Source organism: Carlito syrichta, unplaced genomic scaffold (genome assembly GCF_000164805.1).
Source record: "Carlito syrichta isolate Samal-C Ts95f unplaced genomic scaffold, Tarsius_syrichta-2.0.1 Scaffold303334, whole genome shotgun sequence".
Classification (NCBI taxonomy): Eukaryota; Metazoa; Chordata; class Mammalia; order Primates; family Tarsiidae; genus Carlito; species Carlito syrichta.
In genome coordinates, this window is record NW_007247430.1 from 331,842 (window position 1) to 359,068 (window position 27,227).

At 51.0% G+C, this 27,227-nt stretch overlaps 1 long non-coding RNA gene across 1 annotated transcript; it reads right to left on the reverse strand.

Moving 5' to 3' along the window:
* Positions 1-13: 13 nt before the first annotated feature.
* Positions 14-27,227, reverse strand: LOC103260767. Its single transcript, XR_504315.1, has 2 exons — positions 27,126-27,227; positions 14-530 (listed from the first exon to the last, which is right to left on the reverse strand). It is a non-coding gene; the product is annotated as an uncharacterized LOC103260767 (long non-coding RNA).

Genomic DNA, 27,227 nt, shown 5'->3' on the forward strand with positions numbered 1-27,227 from the left:
ACACACACCCAGGGCCTCATTTCCCCAACTTTATTCAGTGGCACGTTCACAGCGGGGATGGGGGTAGACACGAGGTGGGGCCTGATCTGTCCTGGAGCCCTGGGGGCACCACACGCCATGCACTATGGATGGGAGGGGGCACGGGGGGGATTGGTGGCCCCAGCAGAAGCCTGTGCACCAGGGAGGAGGCGGTGAGTGCCTGGGTCCCCCTGGCCCAGGCCCACAACGGAAGGGGCTGATAGTCGGTGAGGATGGGGGGCACAAAGTGTCTGCTCCAGAGGGGCCAAGTGGCCAAGCCCTTGCCCAGGGCACAAGCTCGCAGGGCAGCTGGGGGACACTCTGGATGCAGAGCTGGGCCACTATTCCTTTTCCCCTCTGATGAGGGAGAGGAAGATTCTGGGCTGGGCAAGCAGCTACTCTGTCCTGCCCCATCCTGTCCTCAGCCAATCAGAATGGCTTCGATGTCTGCTTGAAGATGAAGCCTCCATATGCAAGTGTCTTCATGATGTTGGCAATGTTCTTGCAGTCATCTAAAAAGAAGAAGACACATTTAGACAAGCCCCAGACCCTTCCCCTCCATGCCTGCAGGTGCTCTACAAGGGTGGGGGTGGGAAGCAGGGTCAAATTCAGGAGCTACAGGCTCTAGAGAGGGAGGACCTGTCCCCTGGTGGCAGCATCTCCATCTTCACGTGGGGCTGGGTGATGCTGGGCCGGCAGGAAGCCTGGTCTCAGTGCTTCTCAGTCCCATAACTCATGCTGGAAATTGGCCGGCGTGTCCCGCCCCGGCCCCAGTGGTGATGTATGGGCGCCGTCGCAGTAAGAAAAAGGCAGAGTAAATGTGTAATTTCTCCCTTGACGGCCCCCGGCCGCTGGGCGATCCTTCTTGTTGCCGCCGCATGGGGACGGCCCGTCCGCCACACTCCGTCTTCCCGCCACCCGCCTTGATGTCTCCATTTCATTACAGTGTGACCATTCATCACGCCCACGGCCAGGGTGACTTTGCCGGCACTTTCGTGTATGTGGGAGATGTGACCCAGGCCATGATCACTGGTGACAAGGCACAAGGCTCGGCACTGCTGGACCAGGGCCTGGGAAACATACCTGCCTTGTTCTCCAGGTTGTGTGCTCAAACAGCAATTTGCCTGGGCACATGTTCCTGTGCAGCCTGATAGGTTGAGGAGAGTCCAGATTCGTGGTCCCCTCACAGCCTTGGCCATCAGCCCTCTGCCAGACATGTCTGTACAGCTCAAGCCCTCCCTCTGTCCCAGGAGGTTCAGTGTGGGTGCTGGTCACCTTGGGCCCTGTCTCTGCCCATACCTCAGTAAAATATGTCTGCATCTGCCAGATCCTATCACAGCCAGATTCTCCAGCATTGGATGCTTTCAAATGTCCTAGAGCCCTGAGGGCTGCAGGATGGGGCCCTGTGGGGCCTCAGTATTGTGGACGTGGGCCAGGACTTGTTCTACCACCACCAGCAGGAAGTGCAGCCGGCCAGAGCTTATCTCACTAGAGGAAGCCCAGGAGAGAAACAGCCTGAGTTTTTCTGTTCAGCCACCCAGAGCAGCTGTCAACTTGCCATCCCCTCACCTGCATCTCCTACCCCTCTCCACTCCCCTTAGATGCTCCTGGGCCATAACCAGGGCCTCAGCCACCACAGCCCTCGTGGGATCGATGCTATGACTGCAGAAATATTGTACATCAATGGATCAAGCGTGGGGGGTAGTAAGGTCAAGGTGGGGTCAGGAGGCCTCTGTGTCTGCAAGGACCACCCTTGCCAGGACCTTAGCTTAGGGAAAAGGACCCCCCTCCAGTGCTAGAAGAGGGCTGCGTGAGGGGGTAGAGTCCCTGATGAGTCCAGGGCCTATGTCGCTAGCTAGACACCAGCTCTGCAAAGTGTAGGGCAGGCAAGTCAGACAACTTGTCAGGGTCCTGCCTCACAGAGCTCAGCATGGATGTACCTGTGGTGGATGTGGGTGTGGAGAGGTGACACCTTGTTCCCCCAGGTACTCGGGAAGCCATGAGCTTCCTGGTCTGAGGCAGAATGGTGGGAAGACAGATGGGTGGGTAGTGGCGGCCATGGCAACTCCAGACGTGACCCATCCCCGTGGTTTATGGGCCGGACACGCGCCCCGCTCAGCTGAGGCCCCGTCATTTGTCTCCCTTAGTGTGTACGCCAGTGCTGTGGGGGTAGAGGGTGGAGGAGGGAGGGGGCTACGACAGGAGGAGCTAGGCAGTTGACTGGAAGGGGAATGGGACAGGAAGGGGCCTGGGAGGGGGAGGGGTTATTCTAGGGCCCAGGGGCTATGATGGTGCTGTTGGAGGGGCTATGATAGGGTGATTTTCTTCCCGAATAAGACTAGCCTTGTCAGGGCACCTCCAATCTTTCCTGTCTCCTGCACTCTGGGGACCATGGCCACTGTGCATATTAAGAATAAGTCCCCTCGTTATCTGCAATTACCCAGCGGCCACACACCTCATTTCTTCTAGCAGAAAAGAAAATTAGTTTTCTATTGACTTCATCTGGCTCCTCCCTCATTGCTGGACAAACCGTTCAATCTGCCTCTCCTGGCCCAAGTGAATGTCCCAGACCCAACCCACAGGTCACTAGCCATCCAGTGGGCAAACACTGTGCCTGGCCCTGTGCTGAGAGAGGGTCCACGTGTCCCAGCCTCTGTCCTAGATGTCTCCCCACTCCTCACACTGGATGACATCACCCAAATCCTCAGCTTCAGCTACCCCTGTGGATCACCATCTCCAGCCTGGATCTCTCTCCTGGGCTCCACACCACATATTCAGTCTCTTGAATATCTCTTTCTAGATATATAAACTCAGAATGTCCAATAATGAGCTAGTTTTCTCCCCCAAGCGGCTTCTTACGGCTGTGATCTCCACCCATGGAGTGGCACCACACCCATCCAAAATGCCTGAAGAGACCCAAGGGTCATGTTACCACCTTGTCCTCTCCCTCACTCCCAAATCCAATGAGTATGCATTTGTGCAGATTTCCTCTTATTCTCAGTTTAACCACCTACTTCCCTTCATCTCAGCAGCCAGCCACCTGACTAGTCCAGACCCTATCACCTGTAGCTTGGATTATTACAACAGCCAGTCCTATCTTTCTCCCTTGAACCCACTCTCTTGTAGCCTGTGATCTTTTTTACACATATCTGATCATGTTCTTCCCTTTTCAAATCCCTTCAGTGGCCCTCTTTGCCCTCAGTTTAAATATGTCTTAAGGTGCTCCAAAAATTGAGCCCTGCTATGTCTGGTCTCTGCCACTCTCTACCCCCAATCTCTGTACTCCAGTCTCATAGAAGCACTCACCGTTTTCCGAAAATGACAAAGTGGGTTTTGGAATCAGACAGACACATTTCCAGCCTCGACTAAACCCACTGGCTGCATAACATGCAGCAAGTGCTTAGCTTCTCTAAACTTCAGGTCCCTCTCCTGGGTGATAACAGCCTCAGCATTATTTTGAGGATGGAACAACGCGTTGCACTCACGCCTTTGCACATTCTGTATGATTGGAACACCTCTTTTCTTCCTGAAGAGAAGGCAAGGATGCTAGTTTCTGAATGCTCCAATGGTGAGAAAGTATACATTATACAATCTATGGCTTAGAGGATAGATAGGGCCGGCACACTAGGTGAAACCAATTGGCATTCTCTCTATAAACTCCAAATCCTGTCCCTGTTTACTGGGGATTCTGAAGTCTAGCTTATTTCAGTTGGTCCAATACAATAAGAGAGACCCAGAGAGAGGAAGAAACCTGCTCCAGTTCACCTAGCACATCAGTGAAATGGCAGTATTGGGTTTCTAGCATAAAGCTCTTTTTTCAGCCCTTGAAGCCTTGATACGATGCAAACTACTGACTAGTTAAAAAAAAAGTTAATGGTACAATGAGAAAATGAGAAAACGTGGCAGAAGAAGCACCAGAGGCAGCTCTGGGGCCTTTAACAGGCCAAAAGCTCAGGGAAAACAGTAGTGTCAGTATGGTGAAGCACCAGAGCCCTCTGCTTGAAGCTCTGGGGCCACTTGGGTTAGCAGCCTCATCTTCTGGCACCTCTTGCTAAGCTGATGATGCCAGCATAAAGCTGTCATGGGGTGAGAGTAGGGGTGCAGGGAGCATAACCATGTCCCCCCAGTAGAGGACTCCAAGAGTAGGCCTTCCTCACCTTTAAATTCTAGAAGTCTAAACTGTTTTTATGTTCCTGCAGGATTATCAAGTTGTGACAAGGTGACTCCTTTATCTTCTTTTTGGGAACATTAATATTCTTCATGTTAGAAATACTCTTACACTGCCAAGACCATAATGGGATGGTACAGCTGCATTGATCCTGCACAGAAGAAATGAGTGGGATTAAGCACCTAACAAGGAAGGTTAAGTTCGTTGGCTGGGCCCAAGGGCAGTCAAATGCCTGCTTGGCAAAGAGGCTGTTCATAGAAGTGCAGCTCAGATGCTTAGGACACCCAGTGAGAGCTCACACTGGCAAACAACCTGAGGCTGATATGCTCCAGTTATCTGCAGTTGACTGGGCCAGGGCCTGGGCCAGGGCCTGGGCCAGGGAGACCCTCAGGAGCAAAAGGGCCCAAGAAACTCTTGAAGGGCTGTTCATTCATGCACTCATTCATTCGGCAAACATGCACTGATATCTTCTGTGTGCTTGGTGCTCACGGGCCATGCTGGGTTTCAGGGATGTGCAAGACTCTGTAGCTCCCTGCCCTCAAGGAGCTCAGAGACAGTCCTGTCAGGGGTGCAGGGCTAGGAGAAAAGGTACTGAAGAGTCACCTAGTTCTGTCTGAGGAACAGAAAAGGTTTTCTGGAAGAATAAAATTAAGCAGAGATCTTAGCACATGGGAGAAGGAGCTAGCCTGGCAAGTTGGGGCTGAGGTGAGGAAGGTATTCTCAGCATAATGAACTATATAGGTACATTTCTGGTGGTAAAATGTGGAGTGTTCATAAAAAGCTTTACCAGGTGTGTAAATAACGAAGAATAAGAAGCAAAGAAATGGCCAGCAATGAAGTTGGTAGAGTCAGTGACTGTCTATAGGAAATCCTGAGGAACCCAACTGCTAAGCTAAGAAGCTTAAGAGTTTATTATTCTGGGAATAATGTACAGATGGTATTAACAAGTTCCAGGAGGATAGTGACAGGACCAGACCTCTGTTTCAGAATTAATATCCTAGATGCAAAGATAGGACTGGAGGGGTTAACCCAGAAGACAGGGAGATCCCTAGCAGATTGTACTATGATCCAGCCCAGAAATGATGTCCAGAGCTAGGCTAGTGGCAGTGGAGATGGAGGTAGAGGTGTACAGATGATGTGGAGATGCAGATGGAGCCAAGAGTTTTGTTGTTGCTGTTATTTTTGAGTTAGAGTCTCACTTCTGTCTTGGGCTGGAGTACAGTGGCATGATAAGAGCTCACTGCAGCCTTGACCTTCTGGGCTCAGGTGATCCTTTGGCTTCAGCATCCTGAGTAGCTAGGAATACAGGCACATGCAATGCCTGGCTTATTTATTTATTTATTATAGAGATGAGGTCTTGCTATGTTGCCTAGGCTGGTCTTGAACTCCTTGGCTCAAGCAATCCACCTGTCTCAGCCTCCAAAAGTGCTAGGATTATAGGCGTGAGCCACTGCACCTGGCCAGAGGTAAAAGAATTTTTAGGAAACAGAACAAGTAAGCCTTAATGAGGGGATAGGAGGGTAGGGAAGGGGATGAATCTAGGATCTTAGTGCCACTCATTGAGATAAGACATACCAGAGGAGGTGCAGATTTGGGGCAGTAATGAACTTAGCTCTGAATAAGTTAAGTCAGATTTCACATGAGACATCTACATTTGTCAGGCATTTCCTTATGGCTTCTAGGCTTTATAGCTTGCTCCAAAATGCCTTCCCTACACCAACATCATATTTTTTTAAATCCTATATTTTCTTCTAATTTTTTCACTTTTTATATTTAACTATTTGATTTGTCTGAAATTTATTTTTGTGAGTGGTGAGAAATAGAATTTTCCCTAATGGATAGCCAATTGTCTTATTACTACTGATTCAACTGTCCATACTTTCCCCACCCTTTTGAAATGACACCTCTATCATATACAAAATTCTCATATATGGGTCTGTTGGAGCCAGGAAAGAGCATGGATGTGAAATGATCAGAGAGGCAAACAGGAGGGGGCAGCAGGGCGGTAAGCTGCCGATCCTATGGAGCTCAGAAGCAGTGTGGCCTAAAGGAATACAGACACACCCTGAGGCCCACTGGAGTCTCCACAGGCACTTTATCAGTCAGCTGCAGGAGCTGGTGAGAAACAGGGCCAGAGCCCACGGAATAGGGACCAGCAAAGATGGGGTGGGTGGTTGAGGGAGGGGTGAGGAGAACATGCAAAGAGCAGGAACCACGCACAGCACGGACAAGACAGCAAGAACCCTGGGTGTGTCCACATTCTAGAACCTCATTTTGCCACCACATCTGTCTGGACACCCTGGCAGCAGTAATGTCCTGAGAGCAACATGCCAGTGGATCAAACATGGACCTGCTTGACACGGGACTACCAGATTAAATGCAGCCTCAGCCCACATAGGACATACTTATACTAAAATATTTGTTTATCTGAAATTCAAATTTAACTGATGCCCTATATTCCTGTGTGTGAAATCTGGCAACACTATGATGGGGCCAGCATCCCAAGCTACAGCTGAGGGTAGCTCAGGGCTCAGCAGCAAATGTTAGCTCAGAAGGAAGACAGGGTGGGGAAGGGGGGAGGGTAAGGCAGGGAGTTTACGACTGAAACAGCAGAGGGCCTCTGTATATCCTCAGATTCTGGGTTCAAATCCAAACCCCACCACTTCATAACTGTGTGAACTTGAGCAAGTTCCTGAACTTAACCTCTGTTTCAGCTTCTTCTTCTCTATAATGGGAATACTAACGATATTTATAGCACTACTTCCTTCAAAGGGCTGTTAAAAAGATGAGTTATTTGTGAAATGCTTAAGACAGTAGCTGAGTTAGTTATTATTGTTGTTATCCCAATAATATCCCATAATAATATTGTTATTCCAACAAAAATATCCCGATATCCCCACCCACCCCCCGTTCCTTGTTCCAGACATCACCCACACAGTCCCCTGGGCTCCCATTCATGACCACCTTGGCCCACCCGACACACTTCCCAGACATGCATGCCCTCTTCCCACAGACGCAGCTCTCAGAACCTCCTACACCTCCCCCAGACAGGGTCCTTACCCACTCCACTCCAAAGTGACCCCTTCTTCCAGCCCCTCCTCTCATCCCCCTCCACCCCACCAAGGTGCCTGGAGGTGCCACAGGGCTGATGGTGAAGGATGACGGCAGTACCACAATAAGGGGAAAAGGCAATTTCATCTTGATTAGCAGGCGATTTCTCTCTCCGTAATAAGCGCGCTCCAAATAATTAGCGTGTTTTACGTAATAATGAAATTACAGAAATGCAGTCCACTTATTCAAACAACTCACCATTACCATATTTTTAAATATTAGACTTAATTAGAGTTTATCACTTCAGAGAAGTATGCGGACCGAAGATGTTTTTAAAAAAATCCTCATAAAGTGTTTATTAAGCGCTGGTAAAGCTGGGATAATGATGTGTTTGGAAATTAAGGCAATCAAACACTTACCGCCGCTCCTGGAGGCCGGGCATGGAAATGAGGCCATTACACGCCCATTACCCGCCAGCTCACAGCCACTTGGGGGGCGGGGGGGAGGATGCGCCTGGCCGAGAGGGCATGGTGCCCGGAAACGCTAGTGCCAACGTCCCAGAACTGCCTGACCAGTAAGCACAGCATCAAATCCCTTATGTGACAGCACATTTGGGCACCAGGAGCCCAACTCAGACTTGGCCAGGCAAATGACTGGTTTGTTCCCAAATGCCAAAGAAGACACCCAAGACCAACCCTGATCCAGACTCCAGGTCTGGCAGGACGTGTCAACTCCATTCAAATCCCATCACAAAATGAGGACAGAAGCCAGGTCGGCAGCCAGGGAGGCCAGTAAGAGGGGGTGGAGGCTAAATCCCACCTGCTGGCTTGGGTCACTGTGGAGAAAGCTACAGGCCCAGACCAGGTGGCCACCCCCAAGCCTGGACCACACAGGAGCGGGTAGCTACAGTGGTTGGAAGAAGTTGGGAGGAAGAAGAGTTGAGCTGGGAGCCAAGCAGGCAATAGAACCAGAGGCCAGGCTAAGGAACAGACCCGGGGACAAAACCTGGACCAGGGAAAGCCGGCAAGGAGGGTGGCAGGAAGAGGGGCTGGTGGCTCCAGGCCCCATTTATCCCGGTGAATAACTAATTCCAGAATTTATAGTGCTGGGTTTTTGTTCTGTGGCCATTTATATCTGCAAGGGAAGGAAATGAAGAGGCAGCGCGGACGCCACATCTTTCTGTGTTATTGCTTGTCTGCCATTTGCAAATCATTATTAATTGTGGGCCCTGGTGGCAGGCCGGGTGGGGGCCGGGCTGGGTACATCCACATAGCTCTTCATCAAGGACCCCAGCCGCTGCCCCAGAGAGCCAATTACCCCGCCCTGATTGGGATCAGATAAAGAGGGAATTTTTACAAATTAGGGAATAAATAGAATTTCCACACAGGGCGCGGGCAGGACCTGAGAGGCTATAATGAAAAACCATCCGTCACCATCAGTGCGGTCTGGGCACGCAGCCCCGGCACTCCCTCCCTTGTGGGCCCGCCCTAATGCTCAGGGGCCTAGGCGTACGGGTCTAAGGATACCCCAGCCCTTCCAAGGCTTGGAAGCAGGAGAGGAGTTCCCAGGGGGTGCATGCATCCCTTGGGCTGGAGGTGCTTGGGCCCCAGCTCTGGCCTGGCCGTAGTGCTGCCTCTCCTTTCCCTAGCCTGTCCCTCCCTTGAGGTCTTGGGAAGGAGGAGACTGAGGCAGTCCTGAGAAAGACAGTTGGGGACCACAGGGCAGAGAGACCACATTCGTGTCCCTACAACCATGGCAGCCTAGGGCAGAACCCCAGCACCGCGGACCACTCACTCGGCTCCTATTAGCGCTCCTCCCCTTGGATCATTAAATATGTATATCTTATTACACGCCTTGTTAGAGTATCGAGCTCTATTGACTGATGATAAATCCTGAGCCTCGTCCTGGCCATAAATTTATCTGGAGATGATGAAGACTCAATAATCTAGTCAGGCAGATAATATCATCGGGCCTTAAAAAAGATCATTACATTATATGTCAGAATTAAAAGTGAAATACGCTGTAGTAACAGGGCGGCTGCTCTGGCCATTACAACGGATGCCTGCCTCCCTCAACTCCACCCCAGACAAGGCCCACCCAGGTAGAAGGGTCAGGAAGCTCACCTTCCTCCTGGGTCTGGGATGCCACAGCTGGAAGTGCCGGCTATGGCCAGGTCACCTATGGCCAAACGAAGGGGACCTGGCTGAGGAGGGGTGAGGGAAGAGGTGGCTGCTGAGAACAACTGAGTAGATCTGCTGTACCTGGCAGCTGCATCTGCCCAACCAAGCTTCCACCTTATCCTGTCCCTAGGAGCCTCCATGGGACAGTCTTCTGGGCCCTTCAGTGATTCCAGCAGGAAGGTGTCAGGGCCTCACCTTGTTCCAGGATGGCCTGAACAACCAGGACAGATTCTTTAGGTAATCAGAGTTAGGGTTAGGGTTAGGCTACTTGCCTGTGCTGCCCAAGCACCTGGAGAGTACTAGGGCCTGTGGCCTGACCCCAGACCCATATGCCAGTAGCCTATCTAAAGCTCTTCTTGTGAGAATGTGCTGTAAGTCCAGACCATGGCTGCCGCCTCAAAAGATCTGCCTGTCACAGCCTCTACAGTCTGACCTTTGAGAAATCTTGTTGCCAGATGCTTCCATCTTTGACCTCAGCACTAATGACCTCTCTCGAATCTTACTTCTATTCATTTTCACAGCTAACATCCTCAACCTTCTAAACATCCTTCCTTTAAAATATTAAATTCAAATATCCCTAGTCTCTGACAACAATACAGGTTGTATATCCAAAAGGCTTGGGATCAAGTGTTTTGGATTTCATTCAGATTGTGAAATATTCGCATATGCGTAATGTGAAATCTTGGGAAGGACACCCAAGTTTAAATATAAAATTCACTTATGTTTCCTTTATTTTTATTTATTGGGGGGGTGGAAGTCTCATTCTGTAGCCCAGGCTGGAGTGCAGTGGCACGATCATGGCTACTGCAGCCTCGACCTGCTGGGTTCAGCTGATCCTTTCGCCTCAGCCTTCCAAGTAGCTGGGACTACTACGACTACAGGCACATACCACTACAACTGGCTAATTTTTTTTCCACAGTGCAGCTGTTTATTGAACACATTATAAAAGGTTTAGTCAAACAGACCAAAACCCATGTCATCATCAGGCTCCTCAGATTCTTCCTTCTTTGCTTCCACTTTCTTTTCCTCGGCTGGGGCAGCAGTGGCAATTAAAAAAAAAAATTTATTGTATAGACAAGGTCTAGCCATGTTGCACAGGTTGGTTTTGAACTCCTGGGCTCAGGCAATCCTCTCACTTCAGCCTCCCAAAATGCTATGGCACCCACCCGGCTCTTTTCTTTATTTTTTAGAGACAAGGTTTTGCTCTATTGCTCAGGCTGGAGTACAGTAGCAGGACCATAAATCACTGTAGCCTCGAACTCCTAGGCTCAAGTGACCCTTCCACCTTAGCCTCCCAAGTAGCTAGAACTACGGTTGTGCACTAAAATGCCCAGTTAATTTTTTGTTTTTAATTTTTTTATTAATGAGGTCTCACTATGTTGCCCAGACTGGGATTGAAATCTTAGCCTCAAGCAATCCTCCTGTCTTGTCCTCCCAAAGCACTGGGATTACAGACATGAGCCACCGTGCATGGCCTTCATTTATGTTTCTGATATACGTTACACCATAGCCTGAGGTAATTTTATACAATATTTTAAATAATTTTGTGTGTGAAACAAAGTTTTGGACTATGTTTTGATTGTGATCTGTTACATAAGGACAGGTGTAGAATTTTTCACTTGTTGTGTCATGTTGGTAGTCAAAAAGTTTTAGATTTTTGGATTAGGGATACCTAACCTGCATACTTCCCCCCCCCACTCACTAGCCCCTGAAGCCATTTATACCCATACTCTCTCTGTACACATCATCTCTTCTGACTTCACTTTTTTCCTTGCTCAACTTTCATTGTGTAGCCATCAGTCCTTGTGGCAGAACCCACTACTCCCTCAAGTGACCAGGGGTGATGCTCTGTGGTCTAAGCCATTTTTGGTGATCCTGTTCCCTTTGCCAGTCATTGGTTTAGGGGTGAGCACGTGTTCTGACTACTGAGACATGAGGGCAAGCTTGCTGGAAGGCCTTCAAAGCAAAATTCTTCACTCTCAGGAAAAGAAGCATGAGGGGAAGATACTCCTTTATATTCTGCTGATGTTTTCACATCTACACACACTGTCTGGGACTTACAAAAGCCATCTTCCAACCCTGAAGGGAGTTTGCCTGAGAAGACCATGCTGAAGACAAAAAAGCAGAAAGACAGAAAGAATCTGGGTCCTTGATGACACTGCTGAGACGCTGAACCAGTCAACCCTGGGATCACCTCATCTCCAAATTTCTTTTGTGAGATAATAAATCCCCTAATTACTTAAGATACTTTATTTATTATTATTGCTTTATTTTACTTTTTTATTTTTTGAGTTGGAGTCTCAACTCTGTCACCCGGGCTGGAGTGCAGTGTGGCATGCTCACGGCCACTAGAGCCTCAACCTGCTGGGCTCAGGTGATCCTTCTGCCTCAGCCTTCCAAGTAGCTGGAACTACAGGCACGTGCCACCACACCAGGCTAATTTTTTAAAAATTTTATTTTATTGTAGAGATGAGGTCTCACCAAGTTGCCCAGGATGGTCCTGAAGCCCCGGGCTCAGGCAATCCTTTCATCTCGGCCTCCCAGAAGTGCTGGGATTACAGGCTGAGCCACTGAGCCCGGCCACTTAAGATACTTTAAATTGGAGTTTCTTTTTCCTGCAGCTTAAAGTATACTAACTGACATAGAATGTGAAGGCAGGAAAGAGAGGAATGGAAGGGAATGGGCCTTACAATGTAGAAGGGACTGGATGGACAAGGCAGGACAAAGGGCAACAAGGAGCTGCTGCTTCAGACTGGGAAGTCAGTGACCCTTTTTATGCTCTCTTGAAACATTTGATCAACTTGCTTCTTGCTGTTTCTTAGGAGGCCATGTTACTAAAAAGGCTAAAAGAGCCAAGTTAGACTGAAACTCTTGGAAAACAGAGGGAAGAAAACACAACTTTACTAAGAAAGGTGTTTTATGCCTGTGACTTGCAATGTAAGTTGACTAAAAGCCCACAACTCCACAGTCATCAGACTTTTCAGATTTCTTTCTTCTTTCTGCCCTGCCATTCTCAACATGTGGTTTTTTAATCTCCAGACTATTTCATCATCCAAAATAGCTGCTGCAGCTTCAACCATCACATCCATATTCCAGAAAAAAGGAAGGAGGAAGACGCAAAAGGCAAGAACACCTCCCAGCTGAGTTATTTTCCTTTAAGTATCATTCCTGGAGGTACCAAACAACATACTTCCTTTTATCTACTGGCCAGGACCAATATATGGCTGCCACTAGCTGTATGGGAAACTAAAAAAATAGTTTTTTAACTGGGTATACACGGATGCCCCTAATTATACCTCATTATATTATTACTGAATTATATCTCAATTCAGTGAGAAAGAAGGGACGATGCACAGTGGTTTCTATCCTAGCAACATCACGGACAAACCTGCCTTTGAAGCTTGGCTTCCATGACCCATCATTCAATCTTTTTCTTGCCCATATCCTCAACTCTCTTCTTCCTTTTCCTTCTGTCACCCTTGCCTGGAAAAACTCAAACTCTGCGCCTGGGCTGAGGGTGACTAGAGAAAACTGCAACCATATAGACTAGTGCCACTTACAAAATCAGAGTCATCAGCCTCAGCTGGGTATATTAAACTGCTCAATCTTCAGTGTTCAGTGTGCACTTTCTCTCCCTTTGTCCCTAGTGACAATTCCAAGTTTCTCCACTTGTCACCAATCTCAAATCTTCTGCCCCAACATCACCCCAACCCCTTGCCCACACAGACACCCCTTTCTCCTACTTCACAGGAGCCACACAGAAGCCACTCTCCTGGGTCTGCATCCTCCTCTCCTTTTGTCCCGTCGTTGGAAGAGGGGACCAGTCTTAATGTCACTTCCTAAGCCCCTCCCTCCACTCCACCTGGGTGGAGTCCAACCCAGAGTGCAGATCTTTTCAGGGCCCTTACCATTACTGAGTACCCCTCTTTCTTCTGATACAGCTTCCATTTTGACCTTTGCACTGGTTCCTTTACATAAGCAAGTAAATATATTAAATATCTCCCCTCTTTGGAGAAAAATGTCTCCCTTTAACTCCCTTTTCCATTTGGCTAGTATCCAATCTCTCCCTTTTAGAGGCAAACGTCAGAGCTGTTTATACTCAAGGCCTCTCACTTCCTTCTCGCCCACCTTGCAGTATGATCACCACGTTACCAAAACTGCTTTCTCTAACTATCCCTACGATTTGTAGGGGTGCAGCATCTCAGGTTTTTTTGACTGACACAGGGGACAACTCACTCCTTGAGGCTCTTCCCTGGGCTTCAGTGACCCACCCTCTCTTTCCATACAATCCTCCTCGGTTCCTTGGAACGCTCCCTTTCTCCTGACCACATCTCAGATGTGGGTGTTGCTCACAGCTGTCACTGGCCCTCTTCCTTTTCACTCTCCACTCTCTCACTGGGCAACCTTGTCCACCCCAGAGCTTTAATGATAATATGTTTTCCAGTTTATTTATTTCCTCCCCCCCACCTTTTTCTATTTTTTTGAGGCAGGGTCTTACTCTCTTGCCCAGGTTGAAGTGCACTGGCACAATCACAGCTCACCACAGCCTCAACTTCCTGGGCTCAGGCAATTTTCCTGCCTCAGTCTCCCGAGTAGCTGGGACTACAGGTGCATACCACTACACCCAGATAATCTTCTTATTTTTTTGTAGAGACGAGGTCTATGTTGCCTAGGCTGGTCTCAAACTCCTGGGCTCAAGTGATCCTCCCACCTCAACCTCCCAAAGTGCTGAGATTACAGACATGAACCATCACACCCAGTCTATTTTCCAGTAATTTCTAAACTTATATTCCCACTACCACCATCCTGGCCCAGGTCACCACCATCTCTCATCTAGGTGACAGCAGTGCCCCTGTCAATCTCTCGCTCATGATGTCCTTTTAAATCCCACAAATCTAGTCATCTCACTCTCTGCCTGAAAATCCTTCAATGATCCTGGAACAGAAAGAATACATTAATGGAATCAATGGTGAAATTAAAGCAGGGCCTTTAGTTTAGCATAGGACCATAGCACAGTACCACTGTTAATCTTCTGGTGCTGATAGCTGTACTGTGATTATGTAAGACATTAACATTAGGGAAAGTTGGGTATGGGGAGATATAAAAACTTTTCTACAAATGTAAAATTAATTCAAAGTAAAAAATAAGAGTCAAAAATTAAAGCCACAACCACCACCACCTCCAAGGGCTCCTCACTGCTCTCAAGTCAGCATCCAAGCCCTTTATAGAATTCTGGAGATCTGGCCCTGTTGACATCTCTGGCCTCATCAATCCCACTCTCCTGTCATACAGCCATTCTGGCTCTGTTACCCTTGACTTTTTCACATGCGCTGCCTTTTTCCTGGAAAGCTCTTCCCCAGTTCTCACCTGGCCCAGTCCCCTTGGCCCTCAGGCCCAGGCTTGCTAGTGCTCTGTCTGAGCTGCCTTCCCTTGGCCCTGCCTTTGTGTCAGGAACCTCTTCTGTGTGTTCCCACAGCACCTAATTCCCCCTATCACGACTGCCTCTCTGCCACTTCCTGCTAGGCCACAGACCCTTGGAGGGCATGGCTGTTATCTACACAGGGGCCCTGAGGAAATACACAGAGTGGCAGAAAAGAACTGGGGATGAACCTGCTCCAGCCCTGACATTTGTCACCCAAAGCCTCAACATGTCCAGGACTTGAAAACCCATCACAGTCCTTGCCTCCAGCTTCCAGAGTACCAAAGCTTCAGCCCCTTTCCAGCTCCATTCCTTCCTAGCATCTTGGTTTTCCCCAGGGCTTGCTGTGCTGGGAGACTGGCTGGGACCTGAGCGCTCATCTGTCTGGCCAGTCTGTCCTGCAAACCCAGGCATTCAGGGGTGGAGCTCTCCAGTCCTATCCAAGGATGCCCCGGAGAAGGACCTCGCCATGCCCAGGGACATTGGGGAAGGGGGGCTGCCCTCCCTAAGCCCAGTCCCACCTGGTAAATATTTCATCCTCAAGCTGCTCAGCTAATCCCTATTAATTTCAATACTGCCGCCTTGCCTGGCTCAGCTCCCAATGCATTATTTATCCCCTTTGTTTGTTTGTCGCTAACAGGTGGGCCCCAGTGGAGGCGCTGACTGGGGACAAGCCCACTCCATCACAGTGTGGCTGTGAATTAATCATGAGGACTAATGGGAACCACCTCAGCTCCAGGCACTTCCCTCACTGCCTCCCCCTGCCCTGGCACCCAGGGGTGGGCCAGGGCCATTGCAACTCAATTTAACTCAATTCAAAACACCACATTTTATTTACAACCTGCCTACTAGTGTCAGACACTGCTATGCTTTGGGGATACAAGCTGAACAAAACAGACATAAGTTCTTGCCCTCAGGGAACTTACAGTCTAGTGGGGGAGAGAAGCACTGAGCAGCTTTCAAGCGAGTAATATTTTGATTACAACTGTGATTAAATGCTGCAAAGGAGTGCAGGGTGCTGTGAGAAAGCACGTGAGGAGAGGGGTCTTGGCCAAGTGCAGGAGTCGGGGAAGGCTTCCCTGAGGAAGCAAACTTGGAGCTCTGAAGGATGAACAGGAGTTAATTAGGCTACAAGGTGGGGATACAGGACTCTGGGGGGAAGGCTGAGGTGAGAGAGGGCATGGCAGGTTCCAGGAGGCAAGGTAAGGACCTAGGGAGCAGCAGGAGAGTGGCTCGAGAGAGGACAGGAGAGGTCAGCAGAGAACAGAGGCTTGAGTAGACAGAGAATGCCTCTAAGCCAACCAGGCTCAGACTGGGGACTCTCTTTTGCCTAAATGACCAGCCTCTGTCCTGATGGATTACCATGGAGTCATCCTGAACACAGGGTTTTCACTCACAACACCTGACATGAACACACACACACACCACCTTACAGACTTAAGCAACTTCTGATTTCTTGACCTTGTGCTTGTGGCCTGCTGAGGCTGTCCCAGGTGCTAGGCCCACCTACTCCAAGGAATCCTCGATTCCTACTTGCTCCTTCTGGCCCATCCCTGAGGTGGTCAAGATCATCAACCCTCAACTGCATAGCTCGAGGGAACTCAGGTGAGCATTTGGCCTAGTAGCCTGTGAGGCAGCCTGAGTGGACCTCTCAGTGTCCTGAAGGCTTAGGTGTTCCCACAGAAGGACAGCACTGGATCTGGCTCCTCAACCCTGTGGTAGAACCAGGCCCAAGGCTGACCAGCCTCAGTCAAAAGTGTTCACTTCACCTCCCAGGAAGGAAGTTTCCACATCTCTGAAGCCACAGCACTGGGCTGGGTACCCAAAAGACCTCAGCAAGCATTTTTTGAATGAATGACTGAACAAAGTGAACACCCATCAATTCTCACAAAGATCCTCTTCCAGACACTTCCCTCAGAAACTTTTCTAGAGATTTATTTGGAAGGAAGGGGCTAATATGGACTCAGGATTTTATAGTACTTACTTCCTATGAACCCGAGAGTTATGTGCCATCATCAACCTCATTTTAAAGGGGAAGAAACAGTGACCCAGGACAGTAAATGACTTACCCAGGACCACTCAATCTAGAGAAGAGAAGCCTTGACTGGAATGAGGCCAGCCTGGCTTCAGCACACCCAGAGATATGCTCCCTCTGTGGGCATTTCCCCAGGGTGATCCTAAAAGGCACCTGTTTTATGAACTAAGTATCACTCTGCCAGGGCAGAGGCCTCACTGTGTGTGCACATGCTCAGGGTTTGTAACTCCTATTCAAAGTGGCCACTTTGAGACTCCATGCCTCCAGGCTTCCTGTACATCATCGTGTCAAGTCCCGAAGCAGAGGCATCCATGACGTCTCCGTGCTCTCGGTTTGTGTGCCCACGTGCCTGATCCACCCCGTGCCTGTCCTGGGATCCCCGCTGCTGTGGCAGCACTACCTTAGCCTGCGCACAGACTCGCTCTAGGCCTATCCCGCCCACTTGGCCCAGCCTTGCCCTTGCCTTAACACTCTGACGGCTCTGCCCCACCCCTGCCCAAACACCTCCTTGGCCCTACCCGGTCTCTGCCCTTCTCTCTCGAAGCTAGGCAGCCGGCACGGAGGCAGCCTCGATAACTCGCTAACGTGCTGCCCATGCTGTTCTTAAAAATTTATGACTGTGCAACATGAAAAATCCGGCTGAGGAGCCATCATTAGCGGTACTGCCTCCCTCCCCCACCAGAGCCGCCCTCGTAAATTGAGATTTATGGCTGCGGCAGGCGGGGCGGGGGCGTGTGCAGGCGGTGAGGATGTTGTGGGGGACACAGGGAGAGACCAATGAGGCAGCGGCGGGGCCAAGCGCTCCCCCCTGCGGCAGCTCCGGTTTATCACAGGCTGCAGTGATAATACTTGCGGAGAGTGAAGGCTGGCGGGTGTCAGCAGAGGGCAGACGCTGGACCCGCTCAGCGGTGTAGGAACTAGGCCAGGAGGGGCCCAAGCCAACCACTGGCCCCTTTGGGTGTCTAGGACCAGCTTCTGAGGTGCCAGGTGCCAAGCAAAGGCTTCTAGGAAGGAGGCATCATCCTTGCTGGGGCCACGAGGCTGGGACACCCGGCCAGCTTCTCCAACCAGAAGCATCTAGGTTGGGGTGTGGCTGTGGTATCCCAACCAGAGGACTGAGGGGGTGAGGGGGGAGGGAGGGAGGATGCCTGGGAGCCTCCCCTCCCCTTTCTCTAGTAAGAAGGGTCAGTGGAAGGGATATTAATGGTCAGTGTCCAGGACAGAACCCTGTCCCCCCTCAGAGGCCAGACTGGGGCTGAAAAGGAGGTGATTCCACAGCCTGCCCCCCCATAGGCCCTCCCTATCACCTCTCCTCTGCCTCCTCCCCTGCTCACTTAGCCCTGTCAGCCAGGCCATTATGAAATTGGGGTTTCATTTACAGACTAATTAAACATTACAGCTTGTTCACAATTACAACGCGGGGATGAGGGAGTAACTAATTACGGAAGAAATGAGCTAACATTTATCTCTGCTCCCACCCTCCCTTTCCCCGCTGCCCCCCCCAGTCTGGCTTCCTTCCACTTTCTGGTCAGTACCAGCTCTCTAAGCTTATTAGGGGGCGGGGACTAAGAGGGATCTGATACCCCCCAGCCTAGACACAAGATCTGACTAGGGTTCCCAGCTAGCCTAAGGGAGGGGCTTAGTTCCCAGGGTCCTGTGGCAGGGGTCGGTCAGGGCTTTTGTGCAAGACCCTGTGGGTATGACCAAAAGTACGGGACCCTGTGATGGTATGTGTGGCTATGACAAGTGGGGAGGGCTCTGCTTTGGGGTGTGTGACAGTGCTGTGAGGCCATGTGGCTCTAGCATCTTCATCTTGTGGGGCAAGGTTTTGATGTGACTGCTGCAGATGACTGTGACGAGATACGAGCGTGAATGAACCACGCCCTCAACCCCCACCCCCAGACAGGATAGAGAAGAGCTCAGCAGCTGCAGGAGGTGATGGTCAATGCAGGCCTGGGATGTGGCCCTGACAGCCCAGGGCCCAAATCCCACTGGGCAGCCCCATTCACTCTCCTGCCTCAGAAGCAAGAAAGCAGGGTCACCCTGCCCTGGGGCTCAGCTGGTCTGGCTTGGCCTCTGGCCAGATGCCCTCTCTGGAGCCCAAGGAACCTCCCAGGGGCCTGGGGTGCCCCCTGTGGGCAGGAGTCCTGGGGTCTGGATGGCCTGCCGCAGGGTTTAATAATAGTAACAGTGAGTGTAAGCGTTTCCATCCTTCCTGCCTTTGGGCAGAAGAAGAAAGAAAAGAGGAGGGAGAGGAGGGAGTGGAGGGAGCCGGCTGAAGGGAGGCTTTGAGGCCTCAGAACTCACATCAAACGGCAGGATCTGGGCCTAATTGTCTGACCCCTGCCCCTGCCTTCAATCAGTTCTGCGGCTCCCCGCCCGCCCCTTGCCTAACTAGCAGCCATGTTCTCCTCATTAGGACACGCTCCCCTTGCACACGTGTTCCCGGACATGTACCCAGCACTCCCAGCTCCCAACCCAGCCTGGTGGGAGGGTACAGCAGGGACCCAATTTTGGAGGGGCCCGTGGGACCGCTATACCCTCAGCCTCCACAGCTGGCTGGCCTAAGCTATACCAGCCCCTCTCCTTCAGCTACAAGGGCCTGGATGCTGCGTGCTGGGACACACTCCTGGGCGGGCTCAGCTGCTGGGTGCATTCTGTCCTCTGCGTGTCCTTCTTGCTGCAGCCCAACTGTCTCAGACTCACAGCTCCTGAGGGCAAGGCCTGTTGGTCTCCTGCCCATTTTGGCGTGGTTCAGCCTGGCCTGGGCTGGTTTAGCCTGGCAGAAGGTCTGGGTCAGGGTCTGTGTTCACAGGCTGGGAACTGAAAGAACCTGTCTGCCTACTGTACAAGAATGGCTCACTTAAATGGATCCAGGCATGGTGATTTGTCAAGTGTCAGCAGCTGATGGAAAGGCAGTGGTGGTTAAGAGCTCAAACCCTAGACTAGGAGAGATCTGTGTTCAAATTCCAGCTCTCTCACTGAGTAGCTCTGGGCAAATGACAACCTTCTTGAGTCTCAGTCTCCTCACATACAGTAGAGATGACAGCCCCATCACAAGCTTTGAGAATTGATAACAGACATAAAGCCCTCTGTGCTAAACACAGCACTTAGCAAATGCTGTAGCATGATATAGGCGTGACTCAGACCAGACCAAATTCCCTCTCCATAGGCCACAGGCCCCACTTTGCCCACTGGTCCCTGGTCAGCAGTGTCCAGGTAGGGAGGAGCTGTGAGGAAGGGTCCAGGACCCTGTAGAAGAGTAGGAGCAGTCCCAGGGGCACAGCTTATACCAAGGGCAGAAGCTTCTATGCTGAAGCCCAAACATGGGGTCAGAGATATCCCATGGTGGCTTTAGGTGGCAGGGCCCAGCTTACAGAATGTCAGATGTTAGGTCACATGAGGTAGGACAGTAGGGCTGACCCATAAGGTGTGGACTGTCCCATGAATACTGTGGGTCTGGGAGAACAGGCTGCTGTGAATACCACCGAAGGGAAGGCTGTCTGGGTTGCTCTAGGGATTGATTCTCAAGGTACCAGGCTTGTACGGGACTGGGGGAGGGGTTGGCCTGGTCTGGGCCCTGACATTGTCTCTCACCTTAAACCAGTGGTAATGACTTGCAAATATTGATGAAAACGCAAACTACAGAGATTGTGTTTTTCGGGAAGTGAAGGTGGGGAGAGGGGATAAGGAGGAAAATAAACTGAAATGAAGTCCGGTTATCTCCCATCTGTGGCTGCTCCTAATCCCCCAGCCCAAAGGAATCCAATGCAGTCCCTTATCTGTCCTGTCAATCACTCAATCACCACCCAGTGCTTTGATGGGCACTGCACGCCCTCACACACACTCAAACACATGCTCACACATGCACACACACGCACACACTCACTCCACTGACTCTTGCTCCAACACTCCCGCCCACCCCCCAGCCCATTACTCCTCTGAGTAGGAGCAGCCAGCACGCAGGTCCTGCCAGATGGATGCAATTTGCATAATATCAGCAGCGGAGGCTGCAAGATCACCAGGGGTCAGGGCGCTGACATCCCCGCACAGTCTATCTGCAAGTGCTAATTTGGCCGGCATTGATCTGTCTTTCTGATTTCTTTGTCATTTACGTCTGCGATGGTTTGACAGGAGATACAGAGAGAAACAAGAGGAGGCCAGGCCAGGGCCTGGGGCTAGGAAGGTAGGGAAACAAAGATTGTACTTTCTGATCATCACACACATAGGACACACACACACACACACACACACACACACACACACACACACACGCCAGAACCTTCCTCCATCCATCTATCCATCTTTCCATCTGTGACTGCTACTGAAGACTTGAGCCTGGTGTCTGGCAAGAATCAATTCCTCAGATGTTCCTGGGAATCAAAGGCGGGTTAGTTCAGGGATGAAGGAGCCAGCACCCCTCTCTCCAAGCACTATCCAGGCAGACCAATGGAGACCCTGTCAATTCCTAGAGAGTTATCCCTTCTCATGGCCAAATCATCCCACTCGCTTCTCACTTTCTCAGAGCCACAACAGAAAGAACTAGATGGGGCCATAGTGTTGGGGAAGCAAACACCCTAGCTGTGTTCTCTGCCCTTCCCCATAAAACAGGTGAGCTGGCTCCTCCAGTTCCAGCCTTGAAGATGGCCAAAGATGGTAGGGAGGGGGCAAGACACCTCTCTGGACAGATGGGTAGAGGGGTATCAAGGTCTACAGGAGCTTTAAATCAGTGTTGCACCACTCTCAGGTCACCCGAAGTTCATACACTGGGAATCTTGCTGATTTTGAAGGTCTCCAGCTGAGCTAGAAAGTCCCACATCCCATCAGAACTAAACACTACCTGCTAAACCCTCAGCCAGAGTCCCTACATTCTTCCCCACTATGAGAGGGGGCTCCCATAGGGATAGGAATATTGCCGAGCTAGGATACGTCATGGGGAAAGGGGAGGAGAAGAGAAGACTGCAACTCTGGGAAGCAAGAGCCCTCTGCAGAGAAATGGACGTGGTCACTGCCAAGGGAAGTAGAGGGCCTTGAGGCTTCCCAGGGGTGCAGGCCCCCCTCCCCCCAGGCCACAGAAGCTGTCTTGACACCACCCCCTTTTCCTCGCCTATGGTAGCAGAAGCAGGGTGATCAGAAGGAACTCCCTGCTGGGCAAGAGGGAGGCTGGTGTTTGGTGTGTGATAATCCCAGGTCCGAGGTCTTCAGAGGGACCTGGGAAACTTCAAGGAGGGGAAGGCAAAGCTGTACTGTAGACGAGCTCATTAGCCAGCACCCCCACCCCCCCACGAGGAGGAGGGCGGGCGGCCCAGTGAGCGTGGCGGCAGAGAAAAGGCTGTCACTGTCCTTTCTTCCTTTTGGTACAAGCGTCTCCCTGAGCCGACGATTCTCCCGCAGTGACACCTCTCACGGGCACTAATGAGATCCATGTCACAGAGCTAATGCGTTCTGACTGGACTCTTGATAGACACCCCACTCCTTCAGGGGAGACCACAGGCCAGCACTGTCCCCCTGGGGGCCAGGCCCGCACTCTGCCACCTGCCAGTCCAGCCCTCTCGCCAAACTGTGTGGGTCAGCAAGCTCCTGAGAGAATCCACTTGGTCTCTGGCCATGCTACCTATACCACAGCCCTGAAGGATCCTCCTGAGTCCCAGAGCAGAGGGCTAAGCTCCTGGGACAGGACCACCCATCAGGGAAGGTTCCAGTGAGTCTGGAACATCAGGGAAGGTTCTAGTGAGTCTCCCAGCCAGCTGGAACCAGCAGTCTGTGGGTGAGATTTTACTGACATTTCTCCAGATTTCCACAAAGAAAGGGAAGGAGACCAGGCCGTGCCCTTAGAGAACCCACGTATGGAGGGCCAGACCATTACCTTGACCCAGTATAATCAGGTCCAAGTGTGTATTCTGTCCACTCATGCTGGGCCAGGCAAGACTCCCTGAGGGGGTAGATGGGCAGAATCTTTCTGGGTCAAGAGGTAGAGAGCAAATGGAAACCACACAGAACATCAAGGCCAGAAGGAGGTGAGATGTCAGCAGTCACAGGGCTGAAGGAGTGGCAATAGCTCCTTTCCTTTCTTCCTCAGCTGCTGCTACTTAGGCTCTGTCAAGGCCTGCATGTTTCACATGTTGCTGAGGGAAAAGAGGGGAGCAGCTTGGTTCCTTCCACAACAACTCCGTTGGTAGCACAAAGTTTGATACTAAAAGTCTGCTTTGTAGTTTAGCACAGCAATAACATAGGCTCTGTACTCAATGGACTTGGGTTTGCATCCTGGCACCCTAACTGCCTGGGTGACTTCAGGCAAATCACTTCTGAGCCTCAGTTTCCTCATCTATAAAATGGAAATACAATGTGTCTCTTCAAAAGATTGTGAAAATTAAATTAGTTAATATAAAGTGTCCCCAAATAATGTCAGTGCCTTGCTGGCCTTTGCATTCTGATTGGAATGCAAAAAAGGACCACTCAACAGTTCCCTTGTGAAGCTTGCTCTGCCTTAGAGTGTTTGGTCCAAACCAAGGATGTTGACGGAGCCCACTAACAGTCTTGGAGCCAGCAGTTCCAAGCACACACAGGCCCTCTTCACCCACACCCCCCTCAGGCACCACCCTGTTCACCAGGTTCCCAAGGTCAAATCCACTACCCCAGGAGGAAGAGCCCTGCCTTGACTAAGATGTCACGATGACAAGCCTTTCTGTCCAGCGTTCCACTGCCTCTAGGCCCTCCTTGGCCATCCCTGAATCTGTCCTCTCCTTCAGTCCCCAGGTCAAGCCCACAACTCCACTTGTGAGCTCTGTGGGGGCAGAGAACTGTGTCTGTCATTGTTACCAATGCACTTCTAGCACTGACCACAGTTCCTGACAAACGGTAGGTGCAAGGTAATGTGTACTGAATGAATGAAAGTTAGTCTCACCAGGCCCTGCCTCCATTTCCATGGCCAATGCCCTCTTGCTTACCTCATGGTAACCCCCACTTTGGCCTCCCTGTCTGCAGTCTCTCCTCACTAGTTCTTCCTGTACAAACCATGAGACTACTCAGACTGAAGCCGAACCCTGACCAAGTCACGCCTCTGTCCCAAACACTCCCATGGCTCTGCCACACACAACCATCCCAGCTGGCCCCTTCCCCTTCCAGAGCTTGAGGCCCTGCCCCGCACCTGTCACCTCAACCCTCCAGCAAGCCTGCCTCTATGTTCTCTCAGCACCTCTCCACCACCCATGCCACACCCTATGGCATTGCAGGAGGACCAAGCTGACTCTGGAGACAGCTAAGCTGTGGGATCTGCAGGACCTGTGCCCAGCATCACCCATTGCTGCCTCACCCCCCACCAACATACATACCACTCCCACTCCAGGCTGGCAGCTCCTCACACAGTTAATTAGCACCATGTCACTGAGGACCAGCCTGAGTGGCCAGTGACAGGAGCTGACCCCTGACCTCAGGGCTGAGAAACAGTCCACATCAAACTCTTACAGCGCGACCCTTTTAGCACGCACAGTAACTCGGGGCACCGCCAGCTGAAGCTCATTAAAGCTGTCTCTTTGGTGCGAGGGCCATTAACCTCACTGCTCAAAACCCACGCCTCCCCTCCCCGCCTCTCCCAGCCCAATTAATGCCCTGCATCCTTCCTCCATTCCAACCACCCTCACCCACACCTCGAAGCCAGCCCAGAGCTGGCAGGGCAGCCCTCTTCATTCAAAGACTACAAAGACCAAGTGCCAAGAACGCTAGTGCCCTGGGGGAGGCCCTGGTGCAGGCAGGGCAACAGAGGAGGGAGCTCCTTGACCCCATGGTGTTGCCTGGCACTGTCTGAGCACTTTATGCAGGGGACTCACAGAACCTTCCTGAGAGCCCTGAGAGGCAGGTAGCATTGTCCTTCATGCAAGGTCACAGGCCCTGGGTGGTAGAGCCCAGAACTTCCTCTGGCTCCAGAGCCCCTACTCCACTGTCGCTTAGAGCCTTGGGCTGACCCATGGGCCCACCCAGAGGCAGAAACTTCTGCTCTGAAGGAAGGGATTCCTTAAGGGTCCTAACCCACGGTCAACAGGGTGAACAGACAAGAGGGGCATCACTGACTTTGAAGAGGCACACAGAGTGGGAACAGGGAACCCCTTCTCCTCACAAACACAGCCTGGGACAGAAACACAGAAGCAGGGCACACAGATTAAGGTTGTGCGGGGGGCATTAGCCAAGACCCTCTGGTCTCTCCCACCAGCCAGTCTTAATGACTGGCAGTTCCTCTTCCCCTGGCCCAATGTAAGTCTCCTTGCTGGTCCTCTCTTGTCCCTTCCTCACTCAGCACTCTTTCGTTGATTAATTCACTTGCCTACTCATTCATTCATCTATCCATATGCATTTATTGAGCACCTACTTAGAACTAGTTTTGTGTAGCACAAACTGCCTCATTGACTCTGAGTTGGGGCTTTGATCATTTGCTCACTCACAAACCTGCCATGTTTGCTCAAAGCCTCAGGAAAAATCCACACCCTTTAACCGGGCATTCAAGGCCCTGCTTATGTCTCTCTTTATTTTCTAACCCAAATTTTCCACTCCAATCACAGAAAACAACTTGCAGATGTCTAAACTTGTCTTTCCAACATGCTGGGCTTTCTCCTGCCCCCTGGCCTTTGTATATAGTCCTCCTACCTATTTTTCCGCCTAGCAAACTCCTATTCATCCTTCAAAGATCCCAACTTAAATGTCTTCTTCTCTATGAAACTTCCTGCTGATCTCCCAAACATATCACCTTGCTGGGTTTGGTGTCTTCAAGATTGCATGTAAAACATCTATGGGAGGGAAAAGCAGTTACAGTGGAGTGCCCCTAGCAGTTCCTCAGACCTGCTGACCACTTCCTCTTTCCCCCTGGACTCTAGGAGAGACTTGGGATGTCCCAACAAGAATGATATGTAGTATCCCAGGAGTCAGTGAGAGGTAACTGAAGAAGCAGAAGTGACCCTGGCAACTGAGGACAGGGAAAGCCTCCCTTGGGTCAACCCAGGTGTTTCTATCATAGCCCTTAGTACACTGGGTAGCAAGCACCTATTTCAGTCTGTCTCTCCCCAGGATGTGTGCTGAGGACAGGAACTTCTACTTAGCCTGCTCAGCTCCCACAAGGCACCAGTGAATGTCTGTGGAATGGATAAAGGGGCTACTCTGTAGCCACTGTCTGAGTCCTTCCTTCCTGGTGTATCTCTCCAATGCTCCCTGCCCCACCCCTGATACCTGCCCGAAGGTACACAGGTTGTGACAATGTTATAGTACCATTCAGAAGCACCCTGGCTCCTCCCACTTGGAACAAAGTCTATGCTTGGTCAAGTAGCCCACATGAAAGCATTTGCATGCACACATGTGCATATGCAAACAAAACAAAATACACAGAAAGGAAAAGACACACTTTCTGGAAAGTACACACACAGGCTGGTGGCTGTTTCTGTATACAGATACATGCCCTCAGAAAAAAATACAGATATATTGTTATACACACACACACCCTTCAAACAGACATGTATAATCATGGACATATTATACTCTCAGACAGACACACAGAGACATACAGTCAAAGGTGTCATGCACACAGACACAAACTCACAGACAGACATATGTTCATATGGATACATCAGAAGCTAGCAGAGCCTCTACATGCCTGGAATCACAGCCATTCCAATCCCCTACCAAACAGGAATCCCCCTGAGGGTGTACCCCCACCTGGTACCCCAAGCGGCCCTTCCCAACCCAGGCACCGTTCAATGGAGGCTGCTGCTCTTGCTGGGGAGTCAATACCCTGTGGACGGAGCCATCGGTCAGAAGGACCCCGACTAATTAAAAGCTGGTGAGGTTTAAATAATTCATCTCCTTAACTCCCATTGATCGTCCAGTTTAGTGGCCACAGACTTGAAACAATATTAAACAGCCTCCTCCAGCTCCATGGGGGGTGGGGAAGCTGACATGTGCCCACCCTCCAAGGCCACTGTCCACTAGGGATGCTGCCAGTGAGGGGGAGCCCTTAGCCTGAATCCAAGGCCACCTGTGAGTCACCCAAAGCCCATACCCCAACCTCCTCCAAAATGTCCCCTTGAGAGTTGCTTTCCAGTGGGCCTGTTCAGTAATCCCCTCACTCCAACCCCTCACACCCCCCCCCCCCCAGTTATGGACAGAGCTCTGCTGGGGCACTGAATGAGCCATGGAACCTCTCTGTGCCTGGGGACTGAGGCATGCGGGCAGGGGACTGACTGAGCTGCCAGGGGGATATGCGAAGGGACTGACCAATGCCGCTGTGGGGCCGGCCTATGTGTTGCAGGCTGAGGCCCTTGTTCATGTCTAGAAGTCCATTCTTGGGCCAGCAGCCCATGGCGAAGCTGTAAGCCT